This window comes from Rhinatrema bivittatum, chromosome 4 (assembly GCF_901001135.1).
Source record: "Rhinatrema bivittatum chromosome 4, aRhiBiv1.1, whole genome shotgun sequence".
Classification (NCBI taxonomy): Eukaryota; Metazoa; Chordata; class Amphibia; order Gymnophiona; family Rhinatrematidae; genus Rhinatrema; species Rhinatrema bivittatum.
The window spans coordinates 220,987,629-221,001,873 of NC_042618.1; the positions used below are offsets into that span (position 1 = coordinate 220,987,629).

Sequence of the window (14,245 nt, forward strand, 5' to 3'; positions counted from 1 at the left end):
TTAATCATCCAGATAGGGGAAAACATGCAACCCCAGCCTGCGGAAGTACACTCCACCACAGCCACACATTTTATAAAGACTCATGGGGCTGATGCTAACCCGAACAGTAACACCCAGTACTGGAAGAGTTGCTTTCCCACCACAAACTGGAGATACTTCCTGTGATTGGGGAAGATCTTGATGTGAGTGTATATGTCCTTTAGATCGAGGAAGCATAGCCAGTCCCCTTTCTGTAAAAATGTGGGGGTGTGGGGGGGGGGAAATCAAGGTACTCAGGGAAACCATTTTCAATGGCTGGTTTTTTTTGTTTTTTTTTTTTAGGAATTTGTTCAAAGCCCTTACATCTAAGATGGACTGGAGTCCTCCTGTTCTCTTTGAAATCAGGAAGTACCTGGAGTAGAATCCCCATCCTCTGTCCTGGTGGGACAGGCTCAACAACTCTGGCCATTAAGAGGGAGGAGAGCTCTGCTAGCAGTACCTCCTGATGTGCTACTGGTCTCCAACAGGTACTGAAGGCAATTTGGCAGGACACTCAATAGATTCAATTGGTATCCTTAACGGACAATAAAAAGAACCCACTGGTCTGAGGTTATACTGGGCCACTGGTTCGTCTGCCCCCAGCTGAAGGGTATAACATCCTAGGTACAAGCGACTGGTCTATGCTGCCTACACCCCAGTCAAAACCCCATCCCTGGAGTTGACTGAGGTGTAGGCTGGGGCTTAGGGGCTCTCTGCTGCCTGGGACAGCTGCGGGAGCCCTGATAGTGTTGATAGGTGTGAGGGAGTGGAGGACAGCACTTCCTCTGTCCCGTTCTCACCGGCCTCCTAGAAGAGGAGGATGGTTCGGAGTGCTGGCGGAGAGTTTCATGGTGGTCCCGGAGCTGGGCCACTGCATCCCTCACCCTATCGCCAAAGAGATTCTCCCCAGTACATCAGCAATTCGTTCCTGTACCTCTGATCAGAGATCCAAGGCTTGCAGCCATGCTATTCTGTGGGCACCGATTCCCACTGCAGAGACCCTTGATGCTATCTCAAAAACAATTTAGGTCACTGGACCTTGTGTTTCCCCGCAAACTCCAGGCCCTTTTGCACCAGCAACATGAGGGTATCTTGCTGCTGCGAGACAGCTGCTCAGCTATCCCCTGCACCTACTTCCAGATGTCCCTCGAGTACTGGCTCATGTAGGAAGCAATACGGGCAATGAGCACGGCCCCCCCCTGAAACACTTTCCTCCCAAGAGTGTCCATCACTCTGTGGTCTTTCTCCAGGGGCGCTGAGGAATGGGGTCCAAGAATGCTTGGCTCTCAAGAGCAGATATCACCACCGACTGGTGAAGAAGCTGATGCTTATCGAATCCAGCAGCCTTCTGGACGAGGTAAACCCAGTCAGCCTTCTAGTTAACAGAAGGCTCTGTGAGGGGATGTTCCCAGATCCTCAGCAGCAGATCTTTAGAGGTCTTGTGTACTGGAACCGCCACAATCTCCTTAGGAGGCTCCACAAATTGGAGGATCTCAAGTATTTTGTGCCAGGCATCCTCCTCTGGCAGTAACTGAAATGGGTTGGCTTCTTCCATCACCCTCTGGTGATGACTTCTTTCACTCTTCTGAAGGAGAAGACTGAGAAGAAACATTCAGAATCCCCAGAGGACTCAGAGGTATCATCCCCCAAGGGTTATAGGGACCCTTATCCTCACTGTAAGCCACAGGGAACAGGGCCTTAGGTGCTCAGCCTTCGTCCAGAGGTGCAGGCACCAGCAAAGCTGGATGGGGTCCTACAGGCCTCGGTTACTCTGCCAGCCTAGGTGGAACTTCCTTCTCAGAGGAACTGGCCACAATCACTGTATTGGCAGGGGAAGGTATCAGTGCCCCGCTGGGCACCGATGTCCAGGGAACAGATGCCAGTTGCGTCAGTAATGCACAGATGAGCATATTGAGCTTATCCAGCAGCAATTCCAGGATGGATGGTACTAGCTCTGGTGCAGTCGGTGCCTCAGGACAGATGCCCTGCAGCCCCTGTCCCATCGCCAGCTGGACTCACTGCTCCAGCTCGATCACTGCCGATGCCAACACTGACTAGGAGGAAAGCGAGCTGGCCAGATCATTTTTGGACCCGCGAGGTGAATCAGTGACTGACCTCAGGACTGGTGGAGACAGTCGCAGACCTCCAGCACAGATGGAGGACTGGCACTCATTGCACGGGATCACTTCAGGAGCATTGCAGCATGAGCCGGTGCATCCCTGTGCCCAGCACAGATGCTTCTTCAGCTTCCTTCGATGAGCGGCCCGGTCTGTCCCCCCGTTGCCAAGGAACCAGATGTCCTCAGTCTGGAGGAGATCGATGGTGGTCAATCTCCCATGCCCTTATCCGCCGACGGAACAGATATTCCCACTGAAGTTGGTGTGGCTTCAAGGTCCATCGTTGTCGATGGCTCAGTTTTCTTCGTCCAGAAGAGCTGTTCCATTTTTGGCGAACCGAAGAAGATATCCCTTCGGGAGTCATTGTGCTCATATGCCCCCAGACAGAGGACACATATCTTATGGGGGTCCATAATGGACATGGTCCTTGGTCACCGGGGGCATTGCAGACAACTGGGCTTGGCCATTACGGGACAAAATAAGAGAGCCACAAAATCAAAATCAATGGAGATGGGTTTTGATGGCCGGCGGGCACCAGAGCACCACCAGGGAAATCGACCATATAGGGAAACTTACTAGAAGCGTCGAAATCCCCGACTAGGAACTCTATGGGGAAGCACTAAGAGGGACCCGGCGAACACTGCAAAGAAACCTCCTAAGAACGTGAAAAAAGGTTTTCCACAAGCCAAAAAGCAAAAGAGAGTTCACTCACACCATGATACTTACAGCTCTGTGGGGAAAAAAAAAACCACTTGAGAGGGACACCACATGGACACGTGATATAGGGCATGCTCAGTGTGCCAAGTCAAAGTTCTAGAAACTTTGACACAAGTTTTCCATGTCGGGGCTCAATCTGTTGATGTACGAGGACTAATATCCTGCAGTCCTGGGAGAAACATCTCTAATGCTAAGTAAACACATCTATGCTAAACTATTAGTAGGATATGTTATCAGTGCTCTAAGAATATAAGGTGGCAAGTGCAGGCCTGCTCAAAAAAGATTTAATTACTGGATGGGCACCCACATTCGTTGAACCTGGAAAGATCTAAGATCTGGATATATGAAATATCATTCATGGCCGAAGCACTGTTTTTACAACCAAAATATAAGCAGCCAGGAACAACTTAAACTTGATCAATTAAATGGTTTATACATGGTCACTGTGACCAGGGTGGGGAGAAAAAAAAAAAATCAAAAATGTGGGCATCAGCCCATATTTTTAAGAGCCAGGGAAAAATAATTATTTTTCTGTTCTGCTTTTTTTTTTTTTTTTTTTTTTTTTTTTTTTTGAGGATGGGGGCTCACTACTCATACAATTTCCCTCCAGCATCTCCTTTTCTGGGTGGGTAGGGAACAACTTCAGACTGCAACAGCTCCAGGAGACAGGTACCACACAACAAGTTTTAGGTGGCTGGCACCTAGGAATATTTCACCAATAATTGTGATCATAAAAAGGTTTAACTTTTGGATGGTTTAGTCATAAAAATATAGTACTTTTGAATACTAGCATAAAAATTCTTGGTAATTTTAATTAAAAAAATTTCATTCTTGTGGTCAACAAATTAATATATACTACCGTATATAGAAAATGACAGCTGAAGACAACTATATGGCCCATCTAAGCTGCCCATCTGTCTAATTTGTCAAGCCCTTACAAAATTCCCATCATTCCCTCAGAGATCCCCTGCATTTATATCATGCTTTCTTGAATTCAGATCCCACTTTTGTCTCCATCACCTCCACTGCGAGGCCATTCCATGCATCCACTACTCTTTAGGAAATATTTCCTAAGATTATACCTACATCTACCATCTTTCACCCTCATCCTAAGACCCCTCTTTGTTCTAGAGCTTCCTTTCCACTGAAAGAGGCTAGCTGCCTGAACATAGAGACATTTAAACATCTCAAAGGTTTCTATCTTATCTTTCCTCTCTCTCCTATCCTATAGGACGTACATTTAGATCTTTGAGTCTATCCCCATATGCTTTAGGACAAAGACCACTGACCATTTTAGTAGTCACCCTCTGAACTGACTCCATCTTGTTTATGTCCTTATGAAGGTATGGTCTCCAGAATTGTACACAGTATTCCAAATGAGCTCTCACCGGGGCCCTATACGGGGGTGGAATCATATTATGGGCTTTTTAATTTTTACCCAAGTTTCCTCATGCTTCCATGGGCATCAAGTTCAATTGGAAAATTGTAACCAGTGCTGGAATCCTGGCACCATGAGCCTTCATTCACAATTATCCGGATGTTTTCCTTATTGTAGATATTCCCCACAAAAGTATCTAGCCTGGTCAGTGATGATCCTGAGCTAGGGGCCATGGCCATGACTCTTTCTCCCTGGGTAGGATAGCCAACTGTTCTGATTTTTTCTAGACTGAACAGATTTTTGAGGAACTGTATGGAAAAACAGGGAAGGCTAAAGTGTTCAGAAATTACCTTTTAGTCCTCCAGCTGCAGGTGATTCTCCCCTGAATTTGTACAATACAGTGAATGCTTTGGTAACTACTCTACATTCAGTGTGTTGGATACATTTATTGTATGTCATTTACACTGATTAAATCGTGAACTGAAGTCTAACACCTAAATTTTACAAAACAGTAATTTGTCCCCTGGGCTGGTAAAAGCAAAGTTTTTCCCTTCCAAACAGGTACACTCATGACGCTATAAAGAAATATTTTCTGATTGTAAAGGATAGTGGATGCCTACAACAACCTTCCAATGGAGGCAATAGAGGCAAAAACAGTAACCATTCAAGATGCATGGGACAAGTACAGAGAGACACTAATTGCAAAGTGAGCAGAAAGTCAGATCAACTGGGGTGTATGGTACTGTAGCAGGAAGTAAACCAACAAGACTAGATGGGCCTTTATTCTATATTTGTGTTTTTCTACTAGCGAAGAGTGTCAATAAAAGTTGCATGTGTGTAAATACCAGCAGAGAAAGTATCAAACTGCATCTCGGAAAATTGGCAACCTTATTACCCCGGGTTGTGAATATTGCCTCCACAGCATCCCTGGCCAAGCTGGAAGTAGATCAAATCTATCTGCATTGAGGAGTAATAGCTAATTCTTTAATTATCATGGGATTTGCATGGAAGAGTGCTAAGCTGTGTGCACATTTTTATATGCACAAAACTCGCTGCTACACCAAAAGTAAAACTCTATGCACACAGCCTAGCATACCTTATTACACTGGGGCCTAAAGATAAATGATGGATGGGTATCAGATACCATAATTCAGAGGGACAGCGAGGCATATTACTCCGTATTAATCATTAACTGCTTCTCATGTGTAGCCTCAAAAAAGGTTTTTTTTCTGCCATATTTCTGTGTTTCTATGCATGCATGAAAAGTTAACTCAAATCCTGAATTAATGAGCTACAGGGGATGCAATATCATTCAAAGCATCTCAATTTAGAATTCAATAAAAACATCTTTGCTGGCTGGTTTTCAGAAAAATAACTACACAACTCAATAAGATGTGGCTTTCTTTTTTGGCTGGACACCCACATAAATGTTGTATGTGAATTTTCTATAGACTTCATCTGCAATTTTTCATGAAAATGGCCAGTTTACCCTAAGGTCTCTTACTCCTCAGATCAAAGCCATCAAAATGAAAACTTAAAATCCTTTGGTTCCCAAATTTAAATATAATATGGCCTAACTAGTTTGCAGACACACAAATCAACCATTCAGCTCCACAAGCCCTACTTCTTCCTTTGCTTATCCTATTCACAATACTGTCCTTGTCCCCACCACCTCCACATGAAGTCTGTTCCAAGCATCCATCACTCTCGCTAAAGACATACTTCTTTAAATTACTCCTGAGCCTTTCCTTTAGATGATGCCCACCTCCTATGCATGGAAATCCTGGAGATATTAAAAAAAAAAAGTGTCTATCTCTCTTCTAGCATATACATGTTTAGATCATTAAGTCTATCCACATATATTTTAGAATGAAGATCACCGATCATTTTAGTAGCTATCCTTTGGCCAAACTTCAACCGGTTTATATCCTTTTGAAGGTGCCGCCTCCAGAACTGTATACAATATTCCAAATGAAGTCTTACCGGGGACCTATACGAGGCAATATCACCTCCCTTCCTCTCCCTATAGCAAACTAGATGACAAAGTTTACTACCAGCAAAGAGGTAAATTTTGTAAATAGGCCCTACATGTGTAAAAACATGCAAAAGCCCAAAATGCCAGCAGCTGTACTCCTTGGGGCTTTTTGTGCCTTTAGTACACATTTAGGCCCTCCTCAGTGAAAATATTCACAAGTTTGCAAATCAGCCCCTAGATCAGATTGGTTTAGGCCATGCACCAATCAAAGGCCTGCAGGAAAATAAAGCAAAATGCGGAATGTGCTGCTTGGGCACTAACCAACAAGAGGTTTAGTTTTAAAAGTGAAAATAAATAGAATCCTTGTTAGTCAAAAGCAGGTCTAATATATCACAGGGTATGCAGATGGCTATTCAGAGTGTACCAATTCAGGCTTAATAATAGATATGGTAATATTCATGCGACAGATTGGAATATTCAGAAACTTACTAATTATGGATGAAGTGTTCATTAATAGCGAGCTCCAGAAGTATCAAATGTTACCATGGTAACCAACATCCTTCAGCCATGCTTTCTGTTTATTGTAATATAAAAATGAGTTTACTTATAGTAACTAAAAAGTTGTTTTGTTTTTTTTTTTAGTTAGGATTGGGCAGTTTAGCTGCTCACAATAGATTCATTAATACATGAGTGCCCCTACTCAGCAAAAATATTCAGATCTGCAGGCAAGGTTTTTTTTTGTGCTTATTAGGGATTAAAAAGATTTACATATTTTAATGCTAATATAATAAAAAGAATTGAAAGTGAGATAGCAAAGTGCTTAAGTAAGCATAATTGTGGAAGTGTCCTTGGAAAAGTTGGTATGTCAAGAGGGCCCGAGAAAAGGGGTGCAAGAGAGCTCTCTATTCCCCACTCTGGAGCACTTCTGCAACTTGAGCACAATATAATAAGGCCTTTTAAATATAATACTGATCAAAAGAATATTAATAGATAAGAACAAAAATAAACCATTAAATGCACTGATGGTAAAGATATTACAATCCCATCATTTCTTATTGCCTAACAATTTACTTCAAACCAATTTGAAAAGTTCTTGACAGAAGTATTTTAGACAAGAATTGAATTTAGTCTACTCACATGTACAAACGTTAGGAGTATTTTATAAGGAAAAATTGGATGAATTGAAAAGAAACTGTTTAGAGACAGACAATATACTCGGTATAGATAGAACAATACAGAGAACACCTTAGCACACAGCAAAGAAATAACCACAATTTTCCGTTGTAGCTCCTCATCCCTACCTCCGTGATACCCATTTATTGTTACTACCCAATAAAACAGAGAGATGGCATCGTGAGATGGTAGATCCTGGCAAAATATTACTATTGCTTTCCATAGTGATGAAGTTATTGAAAGCTGTATCAATTCATTCCATTCAAGCACCAAGAATAAAATGACCATTCAGTACCAAAAAAAAAAAAAAAGCGACACCTGTAGAATTCAAAACTATTACAATACCATCTTTAAGGGAGTCAAACCGATATCTAGGGCCCAGTTTCTGTGTCAAGCATGAACAGAAGCTCCCCGCACGGAATTGAGGGCTGGGCGATAGCTTACCGTCACCCCTCCCAGCAGCTCCTTACAAAAACACAGGAGGCGTTACAGAGCGCCCGAGGCCAGGTAAGCGCTCCGAGGGAAAGAGAGGGGGCCGCGGCGCCCTAGGCCGTTTGTCCCATCCCAGCTACTCTGCTACCGCTAGAGCAGGTGGGGGGTCACTGCTCCCACCATCAGCAATCCAGCCCGACACTCGGCTTCTACTTACCCCCCAGCGGCCCAAACCCGGCACTTCCTGCTCTAGCGTCAGCCGCCAGCTCCCTTCCTACTTCATCCCGTGCCTCGTCAAATCTGTACGTCACTTCCGGCTGTCTGAAGTCTGCCGCAGATTCAGAGCTCGAAGGGCGGATTGGCCTATCGGGGCTTCGGCATGACCCGGTCACCCCAATCACGTGACATTTCTCCGAGAGCGGAAGCCTCCCCCTCGAGGCCCCTCCGCTTAAGTGCTGCTTTTGAATTTTCCCCGCGGCACTTCTCCCGTGCCCCGCTTGCGTTTTTGCCGGCGGGAGGCAGCCGGCACACCTCCTGCCGCTGCCTCACAGCTCTCCTCTGCGGCAGGCTCCTTTCATTCTCAAGCCTTCCTACCCAAATGGCCACCCCCTCCCTCCAAAGCTAGCGCTTCTCAACCGGTCTCCCGCTGCTCTTCCCTCACCGAGCGAGAGGGACAATCTTCCACTGCTGCCGTTGCCGCCCGGGCTGTCAGCACGTTCAAGCCCGGATGGGAACGGCGGCAGTGTTAGTGGAGGCTGGCAACTGCGGCTGGGCCTTTTTTTTTCTTCTTCCCGCACCTGCCCCCACCCTGGCCCGGAACAGGAAGTGAAGTGCAGTGGGGTGCGCGGGACGAAGAAAGAGCCATGCCGCATAAGAAAATAGCGGCGGCCCCGAGCAGTAACGTGGGCCCGAAGCAAAATTAGAAGCAGCCAGAAATCGGCACAGGAGACAGCAGAATTAGCCTCCTGTGACCGATGGGATTCTTCTTTCTTGGCATGCGGGGACTAGGGTAAGAGGCTGCTGCAGCTACCGTTTGTGCTTTGGGGGGGGGGGGAGGAAATGAGAAAGCCAGCCAGTAAGTGAGAGAATGTGTGCATGTGTAACTGTGAGAGCCCGTGTGTAAGTGAGAGCATTTGATTGAGATAATATATGTAAGTGTGTGAGAGAGAGCATGTGTGTGATTGAGAGAAACTGGTCAGAGAGGTGATGTGTGAGTGTGTGTGTATATAGGAGAGACAATGGAAGTGACTGGTCAGGGAGATGGCTGGAGTGTGTGTGTGAATAAGAAAGTGAGTATGGGCATGAGAAGTCTGTGCATGTGGAGAGAGCTAGCATAGGAGTAAGAAATCTGGGTGTGTGTGACACACAGTATGGGAGTAAGAAGCCTGTATATGTAAGATAGAACATGGGCGTGGGAAGCCTGTGTGTATGTGTGCATGAGAGAGAGAGAGACTGTTCAGGAAGGTGACTGGTGTGTGTGTGTAAGAGAGAGACTTGTCGGGAGTTGATTGGTGTGTGAAAGACAGAAACTGGTCATGGCGGTGTAACTGATATGTATGTGTGTGTGTGAGAGACAGAGACTGGTCGTGGGCACTAAGGAAGAGGACCATGAGTACAGAGCTTCAGCCACTACTGCTTCTGGTATGTGCTTCTGGTCTGCATGGAAGAGGAGTAGGAGAATTGCTGGAGGGGGTTAGTAAAGGTGGTTTTTTTTCTTGATTGACTGCCATTTTAATTACTGAATATGATGTGATGTGTCTGCTGTTTTTAAATATTTTATTGGTGTTTGGAGAATTTTAAATAATTTTTATGAGTTTTTAATTGTTGGATATTATTCTGTTCGTAGTTGTTGTGAAACATTTATTCTGCTTATTAGTATAGTTATACAATTATTTCTGTGTTGGCATCTATAGCTGCTTGGCTAGTTCTGTTTTCCTAATAGGAAGTGTATTGGTGTTTAGGGCCTGATTTAATATTTGTAGTCTTGCATTTTCATAGGTAGGGTTGTTACTGTTTGAGTGCATTCCATAGTGCAGGTGTAACTGTGTGCGGATTAGTTTGTGCATTACTGCAGATCCTAGGAGTATGTTTAGGTCGGTTCTGATATGTGACTGAGGTGAGGTATTTTACTGTATCAGTCTTATTTGTTGTATTTTTTCAAGAGGACATGCAATAGTGATAAACTGCTGTCTTTTCATAAGTATGGCTATTGAGCCTGGTAGTTGGAGTTTATGTTGCTGTTACTGAGATGACACTAGAACCAGAATATATATTTTTGTAAGGTGAGTTGTATGGGGAATGTCATAATTCTGCTTTACATCCATAATTGTGGGTCAGGGGGGCTCCTGTGGATGCAAACTGTACTTTTACATTTAGCCCTGTTAAGGTCATGTGTTCAGTGTGTCACGTATGTAAGAACCATCTGTCAGGTGTGTCCCGACAGAAAAAAGGTTGAAAACCACTGTGCTAGAGAACAACTAATTCACGACCATCTCAATGTGACTGGAATTAAAAATTCCCAGATATGGAGAACCGGGGATTTTTTTTCTATCCTTATTAGTTTTAATTATTGATTATTATTTGATGTCTGCTGTTTTTGAAATATTTTATTGGTGTTATACAAATTTTTGAAAATTTCCCTATGAGTTAAATTCATCAGCAGTTTTGAAATATATATTTTTAGTATGATTTTCCTATTGTGATTGATGTTTTATAGTTCTTTATTTTATTGTTTGATGTTTTATGAGGAATGATGGTATTTTCTGTTTTTCCATTGCTGCATTACATATAGTCTAACTTGTTGTGATTTCCAGTTTAGTTTGTCTGTGCATTTCTGTGTATATTTTATGGTCCCTTTTATTCTGGATTTGGTGACTCACCAAATTGTATGTGTAATTGGGTACCTATGGGCCAGTATGGAGAAAAATCCCCCTGGCCACTATTTTCCCACAATCCGCCCCTGTTCGTGGGATAATTGGATCCATCGTACAATGGACGCGTAATAAATTCCAGAACTGCAAAAATATAGGCAGAGGCAGCTTAATTGTTAAATACTCTGCCAATCAGATTAACCCAAGTCAGTCTTCGGACCTGCCTCTTGAGATCCCGAGAGGGCTGCGTGGAGGCGGAGCTTGCTTGCCTTTCCCTGCCTTCTTCAATTTTAACCAATCAGCTAAGCTCTTCCACCTGTGGCCTGCCTACCTGAATTGGGGGAGAGCAGAGTTAGTCCTTGTGTGAATGCTCAGTCTGTGCTGTCTGGTTCTTTCCTGTTGCTGCTTAAAGTGCAGTCAATAGCTGAGGACAGCCTCCAAGAATTACTCCTTGAATTTTATCTCAGTGCTTCTCACTCTGCTACTAGGTAAGGAGCTGGGGAAGGGAAGAGCGTGGTGCTGACAGTGTGCATATTAACGTCTGCTACTTGTTGTTTTTTTATTGCTATTGTGTTTATCTAGTAGTGTTTTATAAATGATCAATAGTATTAGCACGTTATTCTTAATTATTTCTATAGCATATACCAGATGTGTGCAGTGCTGTGCAGACACATGGGTAATTTAATAATATTGCACATAAATTATACCAGCTTTCATAGTGAATTTATGTGTATATGCCAGCTTTGAAAATTATCCCATCAAGTCTTCCAGTACATACTTACACCTACTATTAGTGCATGGACATTTTTTGGAAACATTTATGTGCATATGTTTCAGTTTTCAGATTTTGCTCATAAGTTTAAACTCCTCCCCAGGAGCACCTTTGCTCATTCTGGGTAAACATAGGTGTGAACAATACATACATACATTTACCCATATAGCTAAATCCTAAACGTTTCTCTACAATAAATACACTTTCTACTGGCTCTTGTCTTGACCAGATTTTAAGCTCCATGGATCTGGGACACAAGTGCTGCTTCTGTCTAGTAGCACTTTAAATAAGAAAAGTATTAGTAGTATATCAGGTAGACAATTTTTTTAAAAGTCTATTTCTGCCAGTAAAGACTGTTTTACTCTTACAATGGACAGTTCCTGCTCCTTGGAGCTGACAAACTTAGAAAAGACAGATAAGTTCAAACCTAGGTCCTGATTTACTAAGCTTTTTTCCTATAGACACAGAATGGGAGAAAAGCCTTAGTAAATCCCATGTCTACCCCCACCCTCCATAAAAATCAAATGTTATGAAACATTTGATTTTTATGGAGGGTGGGGGCTAGGCATGTTTTATGAAAGAAAGCATGCTTATGTTGTCATGTGTCAGGATGGACAAACTGATATCACAATCAAAGACTAGCAATATAAGCAGACAAATCAGTGACATAAACAGTTAGGGGCACCAGGGAGCCAGGAACAGAAAGACGATGGTCGATGATATGTATTGTACTTGCAGCCACTGCTATATGAACTGTATTGGGGGGGGGGCTGCTATGTTGCGTGGGCCAAGTGGAAGTTGGAAGAGCTGCCATTGTACAAGCCAGACTTGGCTCAACGGGAACTGCTGCTACTATGGCTGGGCCAAGGGCAGTAGTATCTGACTTCGAGCCTGACTGAGAATAATAATGCAGCTGCAGGTAGAAGCTGGAGGGAAAAAGTTTGGATAGGCTTAAAGGAGTGGGGAGAGCACTTACAGGGAGGGAAGAAGCTGAGGGGTGGTGGAAGCTGGGGTGGAGAGCACCAGTGGGAGTGCTGAAACTGGAGGGCAAAAGCTTGGGGGCATGTAGGCTGAAAAGAGGGAGAAGAGCAACTAGAGAGATGGTAGAAGCTAGGGGAACTGAAGGAAGGAGAGGAACAGCTGGAGGAAGAGAAAAGCAGAGAGTCAAAAGTAGTAAAAAAAAAAAAAAAAGAACAGCAAAATAATCAATAAAACAAGTCTAGAACTGTATGGCAGTTCTAGACTTGCTAAATTTTAAAACACTTTTTAGAATTGGATCAGGACAACAGGCATAAGGCTGCTTCACCCTACCCTAGAGTCCATTATCTGCACTAATAAATGGTATCAATCAAATTTAATTTTTCTTTTCATAAAACAAGAAATTAGTTCTTAACTTATAATTTCCTTTCTTTGAGTCCAGCCACTTTTACCAATCTCTTAGATTTTTTTTGAAGGTGTAAATTAAATATGTAGATAAAGGTGAGCCAGTTGATAGTGTGTTTGAATTTTCAAAAGGCACTTGATAAAATTCCCATGAGACTTCTCAGGGAAATTAGAAAGTCATGGGATATGAGTCAGTGTTCTGTTGTGGATTGGTAACTAATTAAAAGGCCAGGAACAGAGCAGGACTAAATAGTTTTTCCAAATGGAGAAACATTGTTAGTAGAGTACCACAGGGAACAGTACTGGGACCTGAACTGTTTAGCATATTCATAAATGATCTGGAAAAGGGAATGACAAGTGAGGCATTCAAATTTGTTAAAACAGCAATGGATTGCAATGAACAGCAGAAGGACCATGTGAGACACTGAGACTAGGAGACTTGGCAACTGAATGGTAGATGAAATTTAATGTGGAAAAGCGCAAAGTGTTACACATAGGGAAAAATAATCCCAACTACAGGTACACAGTGCTGGGTTCTGTATTGGGAGTCACTAGCAGGAAAAGGATCTTGAAATCATGTGGACAGTACGTTGAAATCCTCGTCTCAGTGGTTGTCAGCAGTCAATAGAGCAGATAGAATGTTAGGAACGATCTGAAAAGGAATAGAAAATAAAACGAAAAATATTGCCTCTGTATTGAGCCATGGTATTGAGCCAGTTCTAGTCGCCCCAACTCAAGGAAGCCATAGTGGAACTAGAAAAGGTACAGAGGAGGGTAACAAAAATGATAAAGGGGATAACTCATCTCTCCTATGATGAGGCTATGAAGGCTGTTGCGCTGGAGGTGGATCCTTGGCCTGGCGCAGGATTGGTACGGCCCTCTGAGGGTTCCCAGAGGGTGCCTTCCGCCATGAGGCGGAGCACACGAGGAGACAGAGGCTAGCTGGAGCTTCACCAATAACAGTATGGGGACTGCCTGGGCTTAGGTGGGCCTCTGAGGGTCTCGCGGAGAGGTGTGCCCACCAAGAGCAAAGGTGTGCGGCTAGTGGAGAACAGGTGAGCTGGACCTGAACAGAGTACCGGAGACCATTGGAAGGAGACAGGTACTGAAGGTCTTCCGGACAGGATAGGCAGTGCCTAGTGGTCTAGGTTGTAGAAGGCTGTGGGCAGCGGCAGAGCAGACAGGCCTGGTGGTCACAGGAGAAGCAAAGAGTGTCCGAATGGAGCGCAAGGGTCAAAGCCAGGGTATCCGTCCGAGGGTGGTCAGCCAAAGCAAGGGTCAGTTCTAGATATCAGTCCGAGCATGGTCAGTGCCAAGCAGAGGTCAGTTCCAGGCAGCGGTCCGAGTGTGGTCAGTGGCGAGCAGAGGTCAGTTCCAGGCAGTGGTCCGAGCATGGTCAGAGGCGAGCAA

General features: G+C 44.0%; 2 protein-coding genes across 5 annotated transcripts in view; one reads left to right on the forward strand and one right to left on the reverse strand.

Annotated features, from left to right (window-relative positions):
- The window catches only part of SCYL2 (SCY1 like pseudokinase 2), a 143,299-nt gene extending 134,820 nt beyond the window's left edge, over positions 1–8,479 (reverse strand). Inside the window, exons 1-2 of one of the 3 annotated variants that reach the window (XM_029599735.1) lie at positions 8,028–8,479; positions 6,695–6,779 (exon numbers count right to left, since the gene is read on the reverse strand). The gene's annotated coding sequence lies outside the window, so the exon portion shown is untranslated. Of the gene's footprint in view, positions 1–6,694; positions 6,780–7,822; positions 7,994–8,027 lie in introns of those variants that run through there. The other 2 variants (XM_029599733.1, XM_029599734.1) reach the window with 2 other exon arrangements.
- Positions 8,480–8,563: 84 nt separating this feature from the next.
- Positions 8,564–14,245, forward strand: part of DEPDC4 (DEP domain containing 4) — a 56,886-nt gene continuing 51,204 nt past the window's right edge. The window contains exon 1 of one of the 2 annotated variants that reach the window (XM_029599737.1): positions 8,564–8,819. The gene's annotated coding sequence lies outside the window, so the exon portion shown is untranslated. Of the gene's footprint in view, positions 8,820–10,779; positions 11,169–14,245 lie in introns of those variants that run through there. The other variant, XM_029599739.1, reaches the window with a different exon arrangement.